The sequence below is a fragment of the Gambusia affinis genome, linkage group LG07 (genome assembly GCF_019740435.1).
Source record: "Gambusia affinis linkage group LG07, SWU_Gaff_1.0, whole genome shotgun sequence".
NCBI classification, from domain to species: domain Eukaryota; kingdom Metazoa; phylum Chordata; class Actinopteri; order Cyprinodontiformes; family Poeciliidae; genus Gambusia; species Gambusia affinis.
Genome location: NC_057874.1, coordinates 7,293,615 through 7,304,766, shown reverse-complemented (window position 1 = coordinate 7,304,766; position 11,152 = coordinate 7,293,615). Strand labels below are relative to the sequence as shown.

Genomic DNA, 11,152 nt, shown 5'->3' with positions numbered 1-11,152 from the left:
GCAAAAAACAAAATTCCGTTTCTTGAATGTGTGACGATGTTAGAAGTCACTTTAAGAGCAGCAACATGTGGTTCGACAAAGCTTGTTCTCAGGGGGCAAATTACAAACGCATGCCTTAATTCTCAGTTTTATTTGGAAAACAAAAAGTGAGAACCGTGTAATCTTTTCCTTCCACTTCCCAGGTAAGCACTAATTGTTTCGTCATCTAAAAAAAAAAATATATATATATATATATATATATATATATATATATATATATATATATATATATATATATATATATATATATATAATTTTAAAATTCTACTATTCGTCTTTGAGGACAACCTTACATGTTCACACATGTGGAAAACCTACTGAGAGAATGAAATGACTTATCAAACTTTAGTGGCAAGAACTTCAGAGAAGGAAGTAGCTTGGCATGCGGTGAAAAAGGGAGGAGCCAGAGAGAGACGAGGGAGAGAAGAGGGAGAAAAAGCAAGCGAGCTGCAGGAGGAGGAGAAGGACGAGGAGGTAGGGGGTTAAAAGAGGAGAACCAGCTGGGTTTGTTCATGCTCGGGACACAGCTGCGAGCACAGTTGCGTGAAGGAAGGCTTATGGAAGGCCGGGCCCAAACATGGAGGAGTTTCACGCCTCAGCTGCGGGGAAGTCAACTGGGTAACTGGGGGCTAATAAGGAGACTGGAGGCAGATGATTTTGAGCTTTTGAAAAGCTGTCCCTGTACGCGGGTCTTTTTAGAAACTAATCGACTGAATTTTATTTCTGCAGCTGGAGGTATGATTGATAAAAGTAAAAGCGTGCGATTACAGAAAGCATTCAGGTTGTCGAACCGGAAAGAAACCTAAAAAAAAACACCTATTTTTTTCTTCAGTTGTTCTTTATTATGGACATTGATTGCTATCCTTTTTTTTTTTTTTTTTTTTTTTTTTTTTTAGTATTTTAAATGGATGGTTCAAATTATATTAAAGTGTGATTTGGTTGTGTCCACCAGAGGGCAAACTGTCTCTGCAGTATTTGCACTAAAACCTGCTGAAGGGAAGACTCCAGAGTGCTGGGAGCCGCAGACTCTCCTGCTTGTCTTCCAAGAGTGACGAACATGAATCAGTTGTTTTGACCACAGCACTGCTCAATCACGACTTTAAAGGTGTGCAAACTCCTTTGTTATTGTTATTTGTTTTTTCCTTAAAGGCATGCATGCTATTGCTTTCACCTCGGAAATTCTTTTCCCACTCGGACACACAACCTTGGCCGTTTCATCTCCCCCCCCCCTTTTTTCCCCTCTTTTCTTGCTCCAGGCAGGAAATGAACACAGAAGGTTTTGTGCTTCACTGTGGCGGGGGTCGGGACCCCCCACCCTTCCCAACGACTCAACTTGATGTTGGGAGATGAGACGGGAAACAGGTGTCACCCATGACCTTCACTGTTCAAACACTGCAGGCCCCACAGTGAGGTGTTCTCTGTGGGGGGGGGGGGGGTGACAGGAAGGGGTGTAGCTGCCTTTTTAGCATTTCATTTTACACCCCCTCCTCTCCTCATCATCAACATTTGCCTTCTCCCTACCAAATGTGAAGTGACTCACACACTCCAGTGTTCGTCAGCAAAGATTGTTTTCATCAGGACCAATGAAGGGTGTGTGTAAAACACGGCGTTCCTCGCCACGCTCACCCCTGCCTCACCTCGGCTCGGAAAGACGAACCCCTAGTCAAAGAAGCAGAGAACACAAAGTAATAACCTCCAAATCCCTGCGGATGGCTTATGTGAAGTCCGAGACGATTGGGAAGTCGGGAGCCGGCGGTGACTCTGTCCTCAGTGTGTCTGTCAGCGCCCCTACTATCGCCCGCTCTGTTTTCCTCATAAGAAAAAGATTAATTCTGCAGATTATCGGGCTTCAATAAAGTACTTACTGTTAACTAGCAACTGGGATAAGTTGATGCCTTGTCCAGAAGTGATTAATGGGCGGTCAAAGGTAAAGGACGCACCAGAATGCACCGTGTGCGGGGGGATAAATCGGAAGATTGTAAACACAGAGGCAGGTCTGAAGAAAGAAAGTCACAGGATGATGGAAAAGGGATTCAAAAAGGAAGGTACACTGGTTTGCAAAAGCATACCAGTCCCTTGATGTTTTCACACAAATTTATTCCAGTTTTGGGGGATTTTATGTGAAAGACCAACACAAAGTAGCACACAATTGTGAAGTGGAAGGAAGGGAATCCGTAGTTTTCAAGATGTTTTGCAAATGAAACAGACATTCATATTCATTTTACATGAGTCAATGACTTGGTTTGTAGAACTGCCTCTTGTTGCAAGTCTTCTACATTTTTGCCCATTGTTCTTCAAGTCAGATCAGTTCGGATAGAGAGCATCATCAATTTTCAAGTCCTGTCGATGATTCTCAATTGTAAAACGGTTTGATGTAAACGATTCCACCATGGCTGCAATTAGCAGAAATTACGTGTTCAGGGTAATGTGTGGCCAGACAGAATTTTCTAAAATCAGATAATTGAGTTTGATTGAGGCCATCTCTTAGCTGTGGATTGGATTGGGACTAATTTTGTGGTGCATATTAAATAATGGTTCTTCCACTTCTCCATAAAAGTGGAAGAACTCAGTTTGTTGAGTTGAGAGTTGAGCCAAGACACTACAACCAATTGCCACTGGCTCCTTGCTACTTTCTCCAAGCAACATGCTCCTTGTCCAGACTGTCAGTTTAGGTGCACAGCGACTGAACCTGTTTACAAAGTAGTGGGCTTCTGAAGACATTTAGTTGCATTGGATTGTATTTACAAGCATCAGCTTTAGGGGATTAAACAACAAATGCATAGCACAATTTTCAAAATCCTGTGTAGTTTCCCTTCAACTTCAAAACTATTCACCTGTTTGTGTTGATCTACCACTTAAAATTCCATACAAATTCATTTAGGTTTATAGTGGTAATGTCACAAAATGTGGAAAAGGCCACTAACTATCCATCTGTCCATCCATTGTCTACACCGCTTTGTCCACACCGGGCCACTGGGGAGTAAGTTAACTCTATTTACATCACACTTTTCATATGTCTAAAACCCACAAATGATTTACAATAAAAATAAGCACAAAACACAGAAAATAAAAAAGATAAACACAGAACACGTATAAGCGGCTGCACAGTGGCGTAGTGGGAAGAGCTGTTGCCTTGCAGCAAGAAGGTCCCGTGGTCTTTCTGCATGGAGTTTGCATGTTCTCCCTGTGCATGGTGGGTTCTCTCCGGGTTCTCCGGCTTCCTCCCACAGTCCAAAAACATGATTGTCAGGTTAATTGGTCTCTCTAAATTCTCCCTAGGTGTGAGTGTGTGTGTGAATGGTTGTGTGTCCTGTATGTCTCTCTGTTGCCCTGCGACAGACTGGTGACCTGTCCAGGGTGACCCCGCCTCTCGCCCGGAACGTAGCTGGAGATTGGAACCAGCAACCCTCCCGACCCCATTAGGGACACAGGGTGAACAGAAAATGGATGGATGGAGAACACGTATACAGCATAGAACTGAAGCTGGTGCCTGTCTCCAGAAGTCATTGGGCAAGAGGTGGGGTACACCTTGAACAAGTCTGCCGTAGCAGTCATGTTTTTGGACTGTGGTACCTGTTAAGTCGGGGTACCTGGAGAGAGCCCATGCATGCACGGGGAGAATATGCAAACTCCATTAAGAGAGCATTCAAACACAGGACCTTCTTGCTGAAAGGAAACTGTGCCATTGTGCATCTCTCGTTAACTATCTTCAGTATTGTTTCTAGTATTGGATAAACAAGCGCATGAAACACGTTGAAGGAAAAGGATTCATCATGACTCGCCCCCTTGTGGAAAGCATGAGGCCAAGCACATTACCCTGAGTGATCCCCCTGGAGTCACCCGGTTATTCTCTGACATGTTAACAAACCCCTTGGCCCCGAAAGAAGACCAAGATCCCCGGGCTGCAGCTCCATTCAGCTTGTGTATCACACGCGTCAAAGTCTTATAGCCATTATCTCACCACAGACACGACCATAGATATCCCCAACCATTTGTCTATAGAAGGGCGCCTGCTTACGGACTAATGGTTATCCTGGTTGTGCTTCTGTGGTATGAGCATGACAGCCAACTGTTTGACACTGAGGCCGCAGACACAGATGGCAACCAAATGCCTTTTATTGCCTGTCTCTACCACTTGTGTGTCCCGATCACATCAGTCATGAAAACTACAGGGACCGCGTGACACGAACGGGTGGGGAATGGGGGGTGTCTCTTTCTTCATCTCCAAAGCCCCGCAGCCCTCACTTCAAAACCAAATGCTCTCACACAATTAGTGAATTATGTGTTTTGCATTTCATATCTGCCGCGCATATTTTTTCCCTCGTTTGTGCTTGCGCGCGCGCACACTCAATCGGTGCGCACGCTTGAGTGTTAGTGTCTGCGTGTTGTGTCGCTGCTCGTGCGTTTCAGAGTGTCGTGTTGCACCGCTATGTGCTGATACAGAGCCCGGAGTCACAGGTTGCACCTGGTGTGTGAGAGCAGTTCGCCAGCTGCTGATGCTTGAGTGTCAGATGCACATGCACACAGACGCACACTCACAGGCATACACACACAGATATATTCACACAGTAGGCAAGAGGCTGTATGTATGTTTGTTCATTCCATTCTTTACACGCATGCACATGTATGCTCGCTCCGTCACACTGACATATGCTCTTCCTCAGAACACGCTTGACCTGCAAAGAATGAATGTGCTGATTTATATTGAGTAGAAGAAAAAAAAAAGAACAATAATTTTTTAGGACAAACTTAGCTTGCACTAACAAAAAGATAAAGTGCTTTTGATTCTTTTCTTTTTTGGGGGGAAACAGTTAAATGGATGTTCACATATTTGTAAAATATAAACCAATCACATAAAAATATTGAATGTTTCGCTGGTCTTCACATATATTAAAGCAATATTTACACAGTTGAATTGAATTGAATTCAGTGTGAAGGCTTGAACTTATAATAAAATCTCTGCAAACTTCTCGTTCCAGTTTGAACAATGATAAAGAGCTCTTTGGCAGGTACGAGCAAAACGTTCAGGGATTTATTTATATTTTAATGCAGGTTATGGATGGAGCTAACTTTAGATAAATTTATCTTCAGAGACTGCAGGTCCATTTATTGGCACCGCAGCGATATATATCACTGCTGAAGGGTTATATCTGTAACATTTCTGTCTTCTTGTGCCACACAGTTTCAACCAAGCCTCAGCTGTCCGGCAGATGGCCTCACAGTGGACTCTGAAGTGCTTTGGCACAGAGACGAATTTTTGCGTCTCTGTGCCAAAGCACAGCAATTTAGCGTATAAATTGCATGGTGTCCACAACCTGTTCCAGGAGAATTTTTTTCTTTAATGTAATCTTGGATTTACCGAAACACGGTGGTCTCTATTTTGGAGACGGAGATAAAGATCCTCTACTGATGGAAAGATATTTCAGTATGTTCTAATTCATAGACGTCAGAACTGAGCGATGCTGCTCTTCATTACCTCAGAGGCGGACAGCTTCACAAAATCTGATGCATACATTTAGCAGAAAATCTACGCTTTCACATGCACAACCAACACACAGCACTGTGCACAAAGACCGAGGCCAGCTGTGCTTCAAAGCTGTAGAACCCAGCACCCGGACTCAACAACTCCCCGACTTTCAGTGAAATATTACGCCACAACTCTGGCACAAAAACACAAGCTAACAGCAATTAACTCGGCATGAAAACACAATGTACAAATATGCGAAACAAGCTTGGATGACAAAAACATGTGCAGTGCCCTGCAAAAGCAGTCGTACCCCGAGAGCCTTGCCTCTGACCGGCAGAGGTGTTCAGCTCCGTCCGCCCCGTGCATGAAAGCCGTCTAGGTTTCGATTCCCAACTCTGGGAACTTTGTTTCTATTTCTATTACATTCGCTGTCTAATCTGCTACAAATCTTTATTTGTACCAGGTTTTGTAGCCAGTTTGGCTACAAAAAAAAAAGAAAAGAAAACATGCCAAAGCATGACACTTCCACCAAAATGCTTTACAATGGGAATGATGTGTTCTGGGTAATGAGAATTGTTAGATTTCTACAACACAGAGCATTTTGCAAGTAGGCCAAGATGTTTTTACATTGATGATTAGCTGAATAGTCCTCTAATCCAAGCCTGTTTTAACTTTAACTAAGTCTTTGTGATTCAATTTGTTCATAGACAGAGGTGGGTAGTAGCTAGTTACGTTTAATCAGTTACATTTACTTGAGTACTTTACTTTTTAGGAAAAGTAGTTTTAGGAGTAGTTTTACTAAACTGTACTTTTTACACTTGCTTGAGTGGTATTTTTTTTATCTCATTTTTATTAATGATGTAATTTTTTTAAGTATCGCCACTCTTACTTAGGTAAAATTTCTTAATTATCATTATTATTTTTTGTGATCTTTATTTATTAGTATAGAGAACGAGAAGATTTGCATTATAAGGCCCAGAGGCAGGAACTGAAACCAAGACAGCTGGTTAAGTACTGTAGCCTCACCACATGATGGACAGTGTGAAGGGGGCTAAATAAAACTGCACACTCCATATTTGTATTTTGTTTGTACCAAAAAAAGTAAAAATTTTTCTTGCAATTATGTGTTTTGTGCTTCATTATCACACAAACACATCGTCTGGTCTTAATACTCAGCAGTCTACTGACTCCCTGGAGGTAAAGCTTGAAGAATCTTTGATTCCTCTGGGCTCGTTGCCCTAACCAAGGCATTGGCAGAGGTGTCTGGGTGCTGCATTCCCAACATGCACCTGGGCATGTTTGTGAAAGGACAGGACAGGCTGGAGAGAAGAAGCAGCTATGTCAATAGCACCAAAATGGGAAATACAAACATTTCTGGGTGAAGTGTCGGTTCAGTTATTTCTCCCCTTGAATAGTTTTCCCTTTGTTAATTTCCCCCTCACTACGCAATCTGCGCAGTCCGACAGAACTTCTTTTTTTCTGCGCTCTTTCTCACTGCAAGTGTTTGCTCTTGTTCAACATTTCCTTCTAAAACTGGAAATGAGACATATAATTGGTCGTGTCCAGGGACGCAACTACATACTTTATGAGGTGTATGCGAACATGTTATCGCCGCCGCAATGACCCAATGACATAAACTTGTACAACTCATCTTTAATTAAAGTATCAAGAGTAATAAATGTACATATATGTGAATAAATTGCTGCCTACAAGGCAATTATAACAGAATGATACAAAAAACAGGGCCATATTTCATAATTTAATATATTTGAGCCAAAGAGAACCGCATATGGTCTGCAGGTCTGAGGCTTTTTGTTAGCATGTTTTCTATCATTCTTATAGCTTGATAGGAAGCCTTATCCAAACTGGCAACCCACATTAATAAAATGGTGAAATAATATTGACCACAAAACACTGTATTTATAAAAGATATCAACAATTTTCCTACACAATCCTAAAAAAACATTATTGATGTTCTCCTTACAATATTTATTTATTTACTATTAATCTATTTGTATAATTTGTTCTTTAAATTTCCATTTACATTATTTTTCGGTCTCAGGAAATGACTGAGGGATGAGTAGACTGATGTCTGGTTCTTTAGGTTATGACGGGTCTGCGGTTCCTCTAACCCTGATCCATTCTGTCTGATATCAAACAACCCACTGTGCGCCACTGAATATCGCCGACACATCTTTTCAATGCCCGTTTTAGACATTGCTGTGATTGTTTAGCCTGGATTGTGTGTCTTCCCACTACCGTCTATATTTTTGCCAGAGGTTTTGCTTCTAAGGACGGTGTAGCATCGAGTGGACACTTTAAAAAGACGCGGGCTGATAGCAGCTCACTGCGCCTGCGTAGTGTCCGTCTCTAAGCAACCGTGACAACAGCGTCAGTTCGTGGGGTCCTATTTAGGTCCCGCAACTACAATTTAACTGACCTTAATATTTCGCGTGTTTTGTTTTGGTCATTATTATTACACTTATTGTTGAAAGGCGTGTGATCGGTGTGTCTATCAGACATTTATAGCAATACGGAATAAATTGCGTCCCGTATTGGACAACAACAACCACCTGTCATTGTAGCCTAGCTTAAGCTAACCTTAATATTTACAACTCTCTTGTTGATACACTGACGTTACTTACCATCTGTCTTTCAACCACTTTGAAAAGCTTTTCTTCGTCTGTCCAATATCTTTATCCCTCCCCCTCTTCCGTTTTCTGTTTTGTGCCCCGGAGTTTTTTTTTTTCCATCTTTAGCTCCCTGTTGTCGAGGCATTACTACAAATATAAAACAAACAAATAAATAAATAAATAAATAAATAAATAAATAAATAAATAAATAAATAAATAAATAAATAAAAATTTTAAAAACGCGCCTCAGCGCGTTCTCGAAGTGCCGCTGCCCAAGCTGTACGGGAGAGGAGAGCGGCTGGCAGGAGGGGAGGGGCGCCTAATCAGTGCTGTTCCTCTGTTATTGATCATTTTATACACAAACAGCTGTTAAGTACTTAAAATGCTGACTAGAAAAAAAATTCTCCACATTGTTTTTGCCCCCCCTGTAGTGCAGCGCCCCTATGCGTTGCATACACTGCATACACACTTTTTGCGCCACTGGTCGTGTCTAATAAAAAGTGGTTGCTTTAAGAGGAATTATCCAGCAGAACAGTCTCTCTAATTAACATTTTTTCTCTGAACTCATAAGGCAGCACTGACCAGTTGTGAGTTTTAAACGCTACATCGTGGATCGAGTGTTGCATTCGGCTCAGTTTAATAAAAAAAAGAAAAAAAGAAAAAATGGATTCCCCAACCAGATAAATGTGGCTGCATTGCACCTGTTGGACCATTTACTGTCGCCAGATGTTTCCGCTGACGTTCGTTCCGTCTAGCATGATTTGGAGGAAATTCCAACCAGAATCCATCATGTTTTTCACTTTGAATTATTAAAACCTCCTGCTCCTGTTTGTGCCGCTCTTAAAACTTCTGAAGCCGTTCGAGATTTCTTACAATAGACAAAAAAAATGGCTTAAGGACTCGGCGGAATCGTGCCGTGATAAAACAATAAAAAAATGTAGAGTAATTTGATTAGAGATCAGATTTTAACCATTCCTTCGGAGGAAAAATTATGCTAACACCTAATTCTAAATACATTAGCTAAGTCTGAACTCATTTTTAAGATGTGCTTCAATTTTAACGAATTCTAAAGCTCATTTATATGTTCAGAAGGAACTGAAATTGGATTAAAACTTTAACATTTCCTCTTTTCCCTGCCGTTCGTTATTAGCGGCTTCCTCAAGGCTGAAGAAGCTCAGCTTGATAGCCATAGTTTGACTTTAGTGTTAGCTCACTAAGCTAGCTAAAGCTGGATTTAAGTTTAACGTGTAGCTCTAATACAAAAACAAAATTGTGTTGTGACAGTTTTTATCTTTTTATTCGGGTTCGCATCACAATCTAGGAGATTTTATGAAAGTGGAGAATTAGGTTTATTTCAGATCTGGACATATATGGGACAGAAAATAAAGAGAAACGTTTTCGTTTACACACTTTATTCAATGCCCCTATTGTTGAATTTTCATTGGTTCCTTCCTCCCTTCCTCGGTTGCTTCTGTCCTTCCTTAATTGACAGGAGGAAGAAGGTCATCAGTTCATCGCAGGGCAACACATAGACACATTACAAAAATCACTGACCAATTTCTCTAACAATCATAATTTTGGACTGTGGGGAGAACCCAGGGTACCCAGAGAGAACCACAAACACATGACCGGGAATTGATATGTAGGAATAAGGTTATGAGAATTCAAACCTCAAACACTGCATTTACAAACAGATATGTTTTGTACATAATTTCTCATTATTTAACAGTACAGAATGTCTATGTTTTGTTATGTAAGGTTAAAATCCTCCATCAGAGAACGATGAATGAGGCTTGCTGGGAATCGAGGCGTTAAGTCGGAGGTGCCCATCAACACTCCCACTCTGGCCGCAAACAGCCTCTCCTTGACGTCGCTGCAATGGTCAAAGCAAGATTCTTTCAAGAGGAGAGCCTTTGCAGCTGCAAGCTCTAAAGCACTAACAGACAATCGGCGGACTTTGGTTGCCTTGGCGATATATTGCTTTCCACCAACCTACCGCGATGCTCTAAAATGTGAACAAAGCTAAGGAGAGGCAGGACAATAAAACCTTTCCCTAATCCCTCTCCCTCTCCGCCCCCTTTTCCCACAAATGATTCATTCGTTGGACCAAAATAAATAAATAAATAAAAAAAAAAACAAGCCAGTTTAAGACACATTGAAGATTTTTGCTCACAGATTGAGATGCGCAAAGCATCCTTGCTAGGTCCGGCGGCTCCTCATGCCTCATTTGTTATCGGGCTGCATTACTCTTTCTATTAAAGGAGCGTGAGGAGGGCCTGGCATGGGTGTGTGACATGTCTCGTGGACCGGTGCGGTGTGTGTGTGGATGTTTTTCGTGTGGGGAGCATGTGTGTGTGTGCGTCCTCTGTATACAGAGCCCATCTGTTTGGTGGCCGGACACAGTCTGGGAAAGTGTGTGCGGGCAAAGAATTCACGCACAGCACAAAGGTCCAATTATGGGCACCCACTTGGAGAAGGAAAAGGGGGGAAGAGGGAGAAGAGGAGAGTTAAACAAGAGGGGGGATAATAGGGGTTTGTCCATCTCTGGAGGGGGTATGGTGGTTTCCTTGCCATTCACCTCGCCCTCCTTTGCCTCACCACAAACAGATATGCGTCGACACGAACAGAGCGGGAAAAGAAATTCCTGGGGAAGAAAACAAGACCACTCTTTCAGCGATCCGGGCTGCGACTAGGAAGCTGTTAACGAGGCTTAGAGTTAGCCTGAAAACAGCCACCGTGCGTAAGAACGCAGAGAGGAAGTTAATTTACCACAAGGATGCCTTTCCTATGATTTTATTTGCTAGCCAGTCTTTTCTGCAAGTCCCTCAAACTTATTTTGAGGGACTTGCAGAAAAGTCCCCCAAAATAAGTTTGAACATCTGTGGAACAACAAGCATTGATCAGTTTTAACATTTTTTTTTTTTTGCTGTACTGTTGTACATCGATTTAAAATGTACCCAAATAGTAGCAAGATAGCCAGTTTTTTTTTTTGGTACATCACGTAGGGTATCTG

The 11,152-nt window shown here is 41.9% G+C and overlaps 1 long non-coding RNA gene across 1 annotated transcript; it reads left to right on the top strand.

The window, feature by feature from the left end:
* The first annotated feature begins 471 nt into the window (after positions 1-471).
* LOC122834354 lies at positions 472-2,082 on the top strand. Its single transcript, XR_006371182.1, has 3 exons — positions 472-513; positions 992-1,144; positions 1,296-2,082. It is a non-coding gene; the product is annotated as an uncharacterized LOC122834354 (long non-coding RNA).
* The last annotated feature ends 9,070 nt before the right edge of the window (positions 2,083-11,152 follow it).